The sequence below is a fragment of the Ambystoma mexicanum genome, chromosome 10 (genome assembly GCF_040938575.1).
Source record: "Ambystoma mexicanum isolate Mex_15411 chromosome 10, UKY_AmexF1_1, whole genome shotgun sequence".
Classification (NCBI taxonomy): Eukaryota; Metazoa; Chordata; class Amphibia; order Caudata; family Ambystomatidae; genus Ambystoma; species Ambystoma mexicanum.
In genome coordinates this window covers 980,621,425-980,634,834 of record NC_090932.1, presented here as the reverse complement: position 1 = coordinate 980,634,834, position 13,410 = coordinate 980,621,425, and positions in this window count along the sequence as shown.

Genomic DNA, 13,410 nt, shown 5'->3' with positions numbered 1-13,410 from the left:
CGTCGTGCTCCCCAATTGCTAGAGCCACGGACAGCCCAGCCTTTGCTGAAAGCAGCGCAGCCAGATGTGGGAATACTCAGAACTCTTGATGGGTAAAAGTAAAATGAGAGGAGTAATGTGACCGGCATCTCCGGATCTGGGGGCCATCCTATCATTTTAAGAATGTTCCTGTTTCCAGCAGGAATTTCAGCATCAACCATCAACCCAATGGCACATTGTGCATATGGGGGGGGGGGGCGGACGGGAGGGTTGAGGCAGGTATGGATACGTTCTGCTTTCTGGGCTTGCCAGTGTTATAACAGACCTTGTCTAGCACCAGTCTGCAGGGTGTACAATTATACTTGTTCTTTTTTTTGTGTTAATTAATAGTGCTTTTACATACTGTAACAAATGTCCGGTTCCAGGTGCTCTTTCAATCAGTCAGTAGCCAGCACACAACATTAAACATAGCCTTCATGCTCTCAAAAGAAGCATATTGTTGGTTTTAATCTGAACATGTTGCTTAGCAAGACGGAAGAACATTTTGAGAGACACAATCTTTTGTAGTGTTGGCAAAAGAAGATATTAAAACGGTGTATTTGTACAGACTTTGCAAATGGTCTCTTTTTAAAATTTTACAGTGCACGTTTCAATTACTCACTTTGAGCACATACTGAAGTCATAATAAGAACATTGCTTATCTCTCACTGCACGAAGCACACTGCTGAAGCCCTGAATACTGAATAAATATGTATCAATTGTTTTCTACTGTACTCCTTCGAATTACCACTATAAGAAAGAGGCAGGGGATAAATAGCACCAATGTGAGTTTCTGGATACATTCAGAAAGCATTTTGGGAACATAAGAATGACTACGGGCCTCATTACGACCCAGGCGGTAAGTTACCGCCTGGGCCGTGACTTTACCACCATGGCGTAAACTATGTTTACGCCATGGTGGGAGGCGGACTTACCGCCCCATTCCAACCTTGGCGGGCGGTAAATCCCCATTTTCCCATTTTCCCTTCCCCATTCCCATTTTGCCCCATAGGGCATAATGGGAGTGGGGAAGGCGTTAATTACGCCAACGTAAATTACGGTGGCGTAATTAACTCCATGGTCCCTTAGCGCCATGGATTTTAACACCTGCTAAAAGCAGGTGTTAAATCCGCCATGGCGCTAAGGGACCTCGTACTCAGGCGGTAAGGGTCGGCGCTGTTTACGCCGCCGTAAAACCCTTACCGCCTGAGTCGTAATGAGGCCCTACGGGTCTTAATATATAAAAAACATATGTGTGATAAATGGGTTATATGCTTGAATTACTTAGTTCATAGTGCACACTGGGCATAATGCCTGTATCTGTCACACCATTCACCACAGCTTTACAGTGTTTGTAATGCGGAACCTTATATAAACATTCAAAATATTCAAACAACAGTCTCAGGATTTGGGTGATAAGGGAGAAAGGCTGTTACATCTGTCTCCCCATCGGGCTACAAGGGCTGCCATCCTTCTGGTCACTGGCAACAAGTTTTGGTCTATCCAAAATCTTGCGTCTTACTGAATTTTAGAAGAGGAGGGACTGAAAGTGGAATACAGATGAAGATGACTGTGTGTGCCCAGTTCCCAAAGCACAGACATCCATAGGGAATGATATAGGGTATGGTTTCTGGGCATTCATGGCATACATACGTTGGCCATCCATCCTACCCACCTCGTCCTTGATGTATGCTTCTCTTCCTGTTCATCTTCTGCACCATCTATGTTTGACTTAGCAATGCTTGGCCTGCAGGCTTGGCAGCCTTAGTATTTCTTTGCTGAAGTTGGGCGGGAGAAATCAGAGGGCTGGGGGGAGCAAGAGAGGGGTATACCCCTGGGTCTTTTGTTTGTAGCCCCAGATAGGAGCTCAGGGGCTGCAACCAGTAGGCTTGCTTGCCCTGTGTCACAACAGTCCCAACATTAGCACAGCCCCAGATCTTTTCCAGACCAAGCAACATCCTTGGGAGAAATGAACCCCTTAAATCATGAGGGTCTGTATGTGCATTCTGAATTACATAAGGAATCATTGTAAGCACCACTCACACCTGCACTTAAATTAGACACATGAAACACATTTTCTGGCAAAAAAAATCCTTCACAATTCAAGGGGTTCTCTTGAGCATCTCTTGAGGCTATCGCACAGATAAACACTACAGTTTCATGCATTCATTTATTGTTTCTTAAAACTGGCTTTCAGGATGTTGTGCACTTTGGATCCACACTCCATTTTTGCTATCACAAACATCAACAAGTTCCCTTTAACTGGCCTCCTCTCTATGTAAAACCCTGTTCATTTTGGGCCCGATTCATGGAAAAGTGTGCAATTCTCTCACAAATGCTGTGCGCCAAGAACGACACCGCACGGAATAAAAATGCACACCCCGCGTATTCATGGAATGGACTGCACAAAGTTACCATATACGTAAGTCGTGCCCGAAATGCCCCCAACATGCCCCCACGCAAAGCAAAAATAGCCAGAACAGCTACCTTTACGTGCACCCCAAGGTGCGAATACACACAGACAGTGCATGGGGTCTCCCGCAAGCGGGCTTCCATCTTAGGGACACTGCGCGGGGTCCCCCATAACTGTAACCAGAACCCCGAGGACATGCGTACAGTTTTGTGGAAAGCATTTATATTCCCGTTCAAACCGTGTGCGACCCCCCTAAACAGTCTCTTCACCCTGCTACACTGCGTACGCGTACCCCTAAGTACAATCGGAACCCTGTCTGCATGCATGCAGCCCCAAATCCGACATGCAAACCCACCTCCAGAGTTGTGATTCCACCGCTAAATTCCATACGCCGGCTTCTGGGTGGCGGAGATTTGGAGGGCACTGCGTGGGCATTTTGCATGCGAGAGGTTGCACAGTCACATTCATCAATACGCTTTGTCGTGCGCATTTGTGGGCGTGTTATGGACTGCCTGTGATCCGTCCCTCATAACGGCCACTTTTTTGCTTGTTCTTTCCTATTTTGCATGTTCCGCCCCCTATTCCAGCCCCTACGCACGCCACGTCCACTCCCTGCATGGAGACTTGTGAAAGGCACTCGGCAGCTCGCAGACCTGTGCCAAGCCTGCACGAACTCCACGCAAGTCCCGGGAAAGTCTTGCGCAGTCGGTTGCAAGAATCGACGAGAAGTGCTCCACGTGCAGTTTGATGCGCAAGTTACCGATTTTACGTGCAAATAATTCCATGAATTGGGCCCTTTATCTTTACACTCTTAACATGCCTAACATTCCACGCCCATTCCTTTCCCTGCCTCGCAAACTCTGGTCTTATTGGGAGCATAATCCAGACAAGCCACGGTGCTCTGAGGCCCCTACGGTGGTGATTTGTCATACTATGAAAGACTTGTAACATGCAATAATACCCTTCCTCCTCTTCCAGCGCAACATCCAGGAACAACTCAAAACCATTTTTCCCCAACGCCATGAACCCCAAGGAACATTCCTCCAACTTGCGTAAAAAGAAATCCGTGGAACCCAAAAAGAAATGTAAAGACTCTGGCTGCCTTGAAGGATGCAGGCAGTCAGAAAACCTAAACGATGTCTTAAGACATGAGAACTTTAACAAGAATGACCTTATTGAAAAACTTTGGCCTGCAAATTCCTGAGATGGCTGTAGCCACATTTCTTTGTCCTGGAAATGTGTTGCTTTCCTCCTGAACATGGGTTTTGCATTATTCTGTTTTTCTTGTGTGGTTAAAGAGTTACTCCTTTTGAAATGAAGCGAACTCTGCATATTATACTATATCTGATTCACCCAGCATCCTTCCTTCAGACTTTGTTCACATTGCTCAGCCACTGCTACCAAACGTGAGTCAAGGAAGGTATGCAGCCTAGCCTGATGTATGCAGGCTATAGGGGTCCTTACACATTCGGCAACAACTGTAAAACATATGTTTTGAAAATATTCCGTGTTTTATCTCTTTGCCAAATGATGAGTTCGCTTTTGGAAACGGTTCAATTTGCTCCATACACATGAATTATTTGGTGGACTATTACCGCACATGGCAATCCAACATATGCAATAATATGGCATTTCCCTGTAGAGTCCTCTGGGAAAGCAAACTCAAGGATAACTGAAGTGTCTGCATAAACCGCATTATGCAGACCCTCCAAGTTACTGCTTGTAGTAAGGTAATTCAAACGGACATTATTACCACCAGTAATGCGGCCAAAAGTGTAATGCATTTCTTTATTTATTTAATCACCCCATTAGTATCCCAACTGCTGAAATAAAGAACTGCAGCAGTAAATCACGCGCTTTTTGTGTCGTCCTCCTTTCATTATCTGAAAACAATTCTGACAGGGGTCCATCCTTCTGTGGACGGATGTGCAACACAATTTGCCCTCAGCAAACACACTTGAGGCGTTGATGCTCTCATTTATCACCTCTAACACCCTCTCCTTATGCGTTCACTTTGCATAAACCGTGCATCCCGCAGAGAGCCAGGAAGAGCGCTTTCTCTGCACATTGCCACCTGTGGCAGCGCGGCAGGTGCTGCCGCTATGGGGGCGGTACGAACTGTCCGTGTTTACATACAAAGCTTGCAAGGTGAGGCATGTCGTGCCTGCACACGTTGCAGGTCCGATAGAGCATCTGGGATTGCCAGCAGGCCTCCGGGCCACTGCAGCGCGTTCTGTTGTTAGCCAGCGGTCGCACCGGGCCTTCATTCCGGCCCTGATTGTCACCCTGGACTTCAAACGGCAGCCTGCATGGGGAGACAGCTGTCCCCCAGACAACAGGGGTTGCAGCTGGCCGAGGCAGGGGATGGCCTGAAAAAAAAATGCACCGTTCGCCGGAAGCCTAGAAAGCATGGCCCACCTTGTTCGTTGGGGCTGTTGAGATTCTTGATTCTCTCGCGATAGAGTCCATATGTTCTGGCTAAGTGTTGCTATGCCCTGTCTGGTTTCCCGGAGATCCGGTACTGTCCAATTGCATTGTAGAGCCATCCCGTTCAAATGCCCTCCTGTGCACAGCGGTGTCCCACGAAACCAAGCAGTGTCTGTTTCCCTCTGCCGTGTGCGCTCTAAAGGTCAGCGGTCTTCAAACTGTGGGTCTGGCCCCTAGAGGACTTGGAAGTGGTGGGAGGGGGCGCGGGGCTCTTCCAACAGATAGTAAGGTGACTGCTTTTCATAGAAAATATGAGCAGAATTGTCATCTGCAGTAGCTGAACCGCAATTTCTTTACTCAAGGGCGGTCTCGGAAAAATAAATCTGTACTAGAAGGGTAGTTAGGTTTGAATGCCAGTGCTAAAGGGTGACCAAGACATCCGGGGAATTAGGCACCCTGTCCTGAACGTTTTTTTTTTAAAACTTTTTTTTAATTTTTATTTTATTTAAAAACCCTGTGCCGGTTTTAGGAAAGGGTTGGAGACCACTGCAGAGATGCAATAAATCAAGGTGCCATTTATTGATAATGTACTTTCAGTTATCACATTTCTCAGGTGCAATTCTTCCACCCTAGGGTGGGCTGTACCCCCACGCTTTCTAGTCACTACTGTCTGCGTTTACTGATAGTGCCACAGGAGTGGGAAACAAATATGCATTGAAAAGCCTGTGATACCAAGCAAAGCAAACGCTTTTTTTGTTTTTAACAGGTTAATGGCCTGATTAACAGAAGCACTTTATAATGGTACAATCCCATTGAAAAACGGTGTGTGAGTCAGGCCCTTAGTGTCTTAGCCGACTCTGCATTTTATAGGGAAGTTGAGAAGTGCTGGAAATTGTATTTATTGTATTGTGCAATCCTACCCGGTGTGGAGGCCGGTGTGTGGGGGGCGGGGTGACTGGGGTAGTGGAGTGTGGGGGGGGTGACTGGGGTAGTGGGGTGTTGAATGGGAAGCCAGTGCAGCTGGCGCTTGTCCTACTCATATTTGTGGCCTGTCCCGATTTTTTATTTTCAAAATCTGGTCACCCTATCTCTCCCAAAAAAATGGCCCGCTATGTATGTGAATATGTAATCCATACATTTTTTAGATCAATTTTTTAAAAATGTTGTATATAGCACAGAGGAAACCCAACAAGCTTCATTCCGCTGTAACCGAGAAGCAGGAACAGTTTGATAATGTTTGTTTGCAAAATAAAGTGGAAAGTCGTCAGGACCAGACAGGGTCGGACTGAGCCATAAAATTGTCTCGGGCACCAATGAAAAAGTGGCTCACAGTTGCAAATGGCGATTCATTCCTTTTGTCACACTCTTTGAATAGTACCCCCGGGGGAGATTTTTGATAAAACGTGATGCAAATTGTGCATTTTAAAGAATATTTGTTTAGTAACACTGGTCAAAACTACTAGCCGCATGGTGAAGTAACTTATCAAACTGGCCCACATTGGCCAAAAAGGGGCCGATTTTGAACCAATAAACTGGCCCACCCCAGAATTTTGTGTTTTTGGTTCGGCCATGAACCTATTGCCCTATAGGCCAGTCCGACCTTGAGACCAGATAGATGGCGAACTGTTTTAAGAGCTTAACGGGGGGGGGTGGCACATTCCGATTGAGCATGCACAGTATCGACAAGCTGAACCGAGATGCCAAGTGATGCACCCAGACAGAGGATCGTGGTTATGTCGTAGGTGATTGTTTGGCACTGGCCAGAGCTGAAGGAACTTAAAAAAGGAGGGTGATAGGCCAGCCAATAGCTAACTCATCAGATACAACAGATAGTGGGCAAAGCCACCTGGGGACGAGGCAAGAAGGAGTGGGTAGACTGGAAGGATACCAGGGAGCATGCATGGGGTGGTAGTACGTGAGGAAGGGTGTCTGAGGAAAAAATACCCCCACCCCCACCCCTGACAGCATTGAACATGCATTGGTAATGCCAACAGTTTGGCCTTTTGTGTAGATGTGGGAAAGGCACTTTGATATTAACCGGCTATTGATGGTAGCAGGTGCAAAATGGTTAACTCTCAGAAGACTGCTTTGAAAAAACTTTGACAGTCACTTTGAGTGTTATGTTTGATGGTAAGGCTTGGTTAAAGTGATCTCAAAGAGTTCCCACGCGGAGGTGTTTTGCGTGGAAGGGTCAGGAACTGTGTGGAAATGACCATAGGGATTAGCATGGCCATGGGCAATCAATTGGTGGGAAAAACCCAAGCAACACCTACAAGTTTTGTGTCCTTCCTTATATAGCATTTCTTCCTATTTGTACTCTCACGCAAAAGTTTTGGCTTATACACATGGGGGATTGCAAGCCCATGGGAAGATAGTCATGTACAGGGGTACATCCCTTGGTGTAGCTATAGGAGGGTTGGGTATAAGTTCAAGGGGATGCATGAAGTGAACCATAAGCAGAAGGAGACAGGATGAGCGTGACGTTGGGGTATGGATAATGAAGCAGAAATAGGCAAAAGCAAGCCTGATGCTTCATCGCAATGGGGCTGATATATCCAAATAGCATTTCTGTCCCTGTTAAATACTCTTTCCGTTGTCTCCTACAATCTACTTGCCAAAATCAGTGCTCTTATCCGCACCATCTTAATGGATATAGCACTAATTCTTCACAAACCGACCGCCCACCCTGATTCCCTCTCTCCCTCCCTCTATCCTTCTTTCCATGTCTCCCTCCCTTTATCCCTCCCTCCTTCCATCCTTCCCTCCCTCTCTCCCTCCCTCCTTCCATCCTTCCCTCCCTTCCCTCCTTCCTTCTTTCCTTCCCTCCTTCCACTCCCCCTGCATCCAAACAAGCCCCCTGCTGGTAATCAGAGATGACCACGAGTCACACTTTCAATAACCATTTTGGCAACAAAAATAGGAGCCACATGCATTTAAGGTGTTTTGTTTAGTGCACTTCCTAACTTATCAGTCGTTTGGAAACCTGAAAATGCTAAAGCTATCTTCAGAAAACACATCAGAACTAGGACTATGATTCCTATCTTATCGTCAGAAGTTAATATTCGCTAGTCTCCATCTGGGGGAGCAGTGGCATTCAGTGAGTCAAAAGTGTGCTGCTGCCTTTGCACAGACTTTCTTCTCTACTGGTACCTAGATCCTGGGTGAGTATAAGTCAGAAAGTCACCCTGTTCTCCTTGACACTACGGGCGGGCACTGCCCGCCATCATAAGCAGATACTTGGACCATGCGTCCTCAGATCTAGTGAACACTGGCCAGCTATAAAAGTATACGACCAATAGCCGTAGGGGAGTGGACCAGACCTCGTGTAGGGCCGGTGGAACTGGCCCCAAGGCCTTATTTCACTCTTCACGTAACACATGTGTAGTGGATGTTCCACTGAGCAAGGCCTCTGGGTCTGTCCCCGACCATGCCACATTCCTTCCTTTCTACTCAAAGTAAGAGAATTCGGATTCACAAGTTTGTCATGTCTGGTCTTGTCTGTTCTGTGTTGTAATTACCTATTCCAGAGGCATTCCAAAGGCACCAAGACTCGACTTCTTGAGCATCAAAAGAGTGATGTGTTTATTACGCCACTAGTATAGTTGCAGCTCCAATTAAGCTATTTTCTCTCATAAGACTGCCTTGAAATAACACTGGCAGGCACGTGGGCACACAATTTAATGTTACGAATTGATTAAGCTAGAGATCACAGAAGGATGTCTTTTGTGCGGGAAAGGGCGTGGGAATGACCATAGAGTTAAGCATAACACAACATGTATATTTGCAGAGCGCACATTCGGCCCCAGTGGGGCATCTTGGCGCTATTGACAGATAACAGATGTTTATTTATACTCAAGTTAATGATACTCATTTTATCAACCTCAGAAGGATGAAGGGCAGAGTGCACCTGCTGGGGGTTCAACCTATGACCATGAGGTCAAACATAGAGCCCAATGGTGGACTCATTAGTCCACTGAGCCACAGACCCAGCATGGAATTGAACAGTAAATGGATGGGCAAATAACTAAACAAAACCTACAAGCATTCTGCCCCATCTCATATCCCATCCAAAGCCACTTCAATAACGTTGCCTTATAAGTGGCTCCTTAGTGCCACCTAATTGCTAAAACTAAAATATGTGTTGCAACTGGATTCAGTGAAGAACTTGTGTACATGGTTACTTATAGTTTTCACCAGTGCTTAGGCCCTACTACCAGAAGTCAACAAGAACTGAGAAAAATGCAAGACGTTTCGTTTTCAGTTTGAGCTCTTGCGCTGAGGCAACACATTGACATGTGCAGACATTTTGAAATTTGTGAAGTGATACAGCACTATGACTTACAAAAAATAATGTTGCATGTTAGCATCTACCTAAATCTCTTTTTTCTCATACAGCTAGATAGGGGGAGAAGAGGGACGCTTCCTGAAAGGAACACATCACCTCTTCTCTCCTTCTGCTTTTTTCTCAGCACTCAGCTGCACAGCAGTATTCCCTACCACAGCACTCTAAAATATGGCAAGGATGGCGATGTAGACATGGCAGGCTTTAAGAAGGCTGCCATCATGAGGAGAGCATGGATGCCAAGCCCATCTTCTGCTCCAATATATTTTCACTTATATCTGGCTTTATGACTTTTCTAAATTTAATTAGTGCCTGCGACGGCGTAGCAACCAATCAGGTTGCTTGGATCTTGGGCTGAATCTAGCGATCCAAGCCCGTGTTCGAAGCAACCTGATGACTGCTTCCCCCACCATACCATCTTCCCCCAAACTCAGTTCCCTTCAAAATCCACATCCTGCCCACCCACAGCCCCACTTACCCGATTTTGTCAGCAGAGGTGCTTGCCCACCGCTGCTGCCCCGTCTTCCTACTGGCCACCATGGAATTGGAAGAGTGGATCCACTTGGAGCCCCGTCTTCCTGCTCTGTGGTGGCCAATCTTGAGTCAGTTTTTTGTATGAATGAACAGGACAGCATGCGGCGTCCCGGTAATTCATACAAAAATCATTGCTGTCAGCACCTCCGTTTACCGGATTGGCAACCCGAGGTGCTAATAGCAATAGTACCACATCCAGCAGGCCGGATTGGGTCTAAACAGCACTGGAGCCTATTGGTAAAGCTCATGCTGCGCTCTGGACTGTACCCCGGGCTGCTACCACCCAATCCAGTCTGCCAGATCATGTAGTATTGCTAAATTGAGGACTTGCTCTTCTTTTCTCTTCTGAATGTGACGACTGTCAGTTAGTGCATCATCAATTTGCATTTCCCTTAAATGTAAGGCTTCTGAGTTTAGGGCCCTTTAGGAATGTGCATATGTAATGGATGGGGTCACACAGAATAATTCCAAGTCCAAATAACCGTTCCAACTCAGGAAGATGTCAAAGTAGCAATTATCTAAAACAGGGAGTTTACAACGGACATCAATGGATGTACGCTCGGGTTCTCTCAGATATCTTTACACAAACAATAGCTTTAAATCAAACATACTTCAGATGTGACTTCATACTACATGACAATAATGAAAAACCTATCGGGATTGGCTAAGGGAAATATCTATGTATACTTTCTATAGGAACTAGAATTGTGATTGGCTGTCCACTATCAGGTTGACAACATATGCCTGCCTCTTAAACATGTAATCTTCAGAAATATTAGATACACAGGTTCTCTTTGGTTTTCAAACTATAAGATCCTTTGTTATATGGCCTACTACAATTGATTGGCATGCTTCTGCCATGTATGGAACAATCAGTTCACTTAGCAGCATGTAATCTCATACCCAGGTGCAAAGAGATGGCGCATGACACTACCTCCCCATCCAATTAGCCCAGCATCTCTCATCGCCCATGACTTCTGCCATGAAGATTGTCTTTGATCTTGGCCTTGCAAAGCATCCTTGTCTTTAGAATACATGTGAGTGAGAGCACTCACTATCGTATTCTGGGACTCCAAGTTTGAACTCTATTTTCATCCTTGACTCACTTGACAGGAGACCACAATTTGGTCAATTTTGCAGGTTTTTACTGCTATAAATGAATTAAACTTGGCACTCTTTGTATTCTTTCTTTGCACATTAACAAGGGTTGATTCATCGGTTGCATGTCGCCCATTTCCAAAATAGATAGATGACTGTGGCTGCTTCAGTCTTGACTCCAGGCCAGACAACCTCGCTGCTCCACGATTCTGATTATACTTGCTGTGACAACAGCTTTCTCTTCTTGCTTCATGGGTCCTGGCTTACTAAATTCATGATACCGATGTCCTTTTACTATACAATGGCTGCTTCACCTGCGCTCTATTCACTATGTATAGCCAGCTTCTATGATGACTTAGTATACCTTACATTTCAGCATCAGAACAGTTATTGAACAGTTCATTTTCTGCAGAACTTTGTGCAGGTGTAATCTTCTTTGTATTTAAAAGTTCTACTTATTATAGGATCCATACATCCTCTTCAGCCAGTATCTTGGGACGTTGTACATACTCTTTTATGATGTCACTAACTTCTTTCTTTGCTCTATTTCATATTCCTTCAGGGAGTTACTCCCTTAGATTGTCATCACTTTGAGGATACATTCAGTAGGGTTGTCTCAACGGGTTTCATCTTTCGAACACACACTGCAGTATTGGCACAACAGCTGTTGTAAAACATGGCACAATCTTAGGTCTCCAACATATGAGAGGAAGCGGCAGGGTTTCCTGCAGAGGCATACAGCTGCTCCTCTACACTTCTATGTTTTTGTTGAGATGCTACTTCTACTCAAGTAAATGCTCTCGATGTCAATAGTGACATGAGTTTTGAGTAAGACACAGGTCCCATTGATGTGTTTCTCAGGATTGTTTTAAAGAAGAGGGCACTCTGACAAGCACAGTCCTCTGGTTCCCCATCAGAATTTCAGCCATTTTCATAGGATAAACATTTAAATAAGATACCCAGGATGACACTGCTAAAGTTTATCCATAGTCACTCTCACCCTTACAAACGTATTTGAGATGGAATCTTTAGTTCTGAATTACGATGTAATGTAAAGTCCAGGCCTGGAGACAAAAGTTGCATAAAGACATCATCTTCACCATGTACACAAAAGACTGCATGCACTCCCAGCTACTTCTAGAAATACTAGAAAGGAAAGGGGTATTTACACTTCTCCTTGCTGTTGGAAAATAGACTAGTCTGGGGATCATCGCTGGCCCAAGTTAATGTATGATGTTTCCACAGGTTTTCGTTTTAATGTAGACCCATCTGGATTTATGAAGGGTTTGAGAAGGATTTCCTAGCCTATCGATTTCACTAATCCCCATTAATCCGGTTGCTGGCAAAGTGTGTAGGTCTGGGTGTCAGCTGTGAAGCAAATTTGTTTGTCTTTTTTTTACAGTTCTGAATGCAATCTCACCCATTTTTGAAAAAGGGATTTCAAATATATAAGCTGCCCAGAGCACCATTTCCTTTCCTGGAGTCCATTTTGGAGAACATGCATTAATGTCTGAACCTGTTCTCTCCATTTTGTGCCCAAAGGCTCTACAGATTATTTCCAGATGATTTAAACAACCACTTAAGAGGCGTCCAGTATGGACAATTCACCATGAACCCAAATCCCCCACCCTCCAAAGTTTGCTGCTAAGGCCCAATGACTGCTCAGGCTGCAACCTAAAAGCCATATCCTCCTTTTGCAACCTGAAAACAGAAAGACACCCTAACCTGGAAGTGTCTTCAGGGTTACCCACACATTCAAAGGATATAACTGGACTTTTGAGGCTATGGGACATTTGGTGCCGATCTTTGGGCATACTGATGCTTATGTCATTGGCTTACAACCTTAAAGACTTTCCCTTCACACAAAGGTGTTGAGTGGTGGTTTTACTAAGGCATAAAGCACTGTACAAGCAACATGTGTATGATAGACTTATGGAGTAACATTCATGTAACACACTCAGACCCCTGCACAAGAACTCTGAGTTGTGCAGCAACTACACTCTCAGCCATTATATTATCACAGTATCAATCTATGTTCCCGCTTTCATGAGTGGTCAGGTTCCAACATATCCTAGAATGTGTCACTAGATCCATAACAGCAGGTCTGACCATTTTGATTCATCTTTCATCCAATCTAATTTAAATAAGATGGCGGACATCATGGAAATAGAAAATATACCAAGTCCCTTTTCTATGTCCATGGTGGCAGCACAGAAGAAGCGGTGGTGCCAGTAGCCCCAGAAGGTAAGTGGGGTGGGTCGGAGTGACTAGGCTTTGGTGAATGATGAAAGGTGGGGGGGAGGAAATGGAGGAGGAAGGGCAGGGTGCTGAAGAGGGACCGGAGATGGCAAAAGAAATGGTTCCACCCTGGAAAGGGCCTTTGTTGGCTAGTAAAGCACAGGATGTACACAAACAGTTATTGCCTGTGTTTCCAGAAACCTGATTGGATGAGCAACATTCCCTCGTGCAATTACCTATTGCTTTTCGAAATTGCTCTACATAGGTAGCCTTGTTGGGTCCAAAAATATTTAGAATGTACATTCCATTCTGCAAACCAAATATATTGCCAGTCTTAATG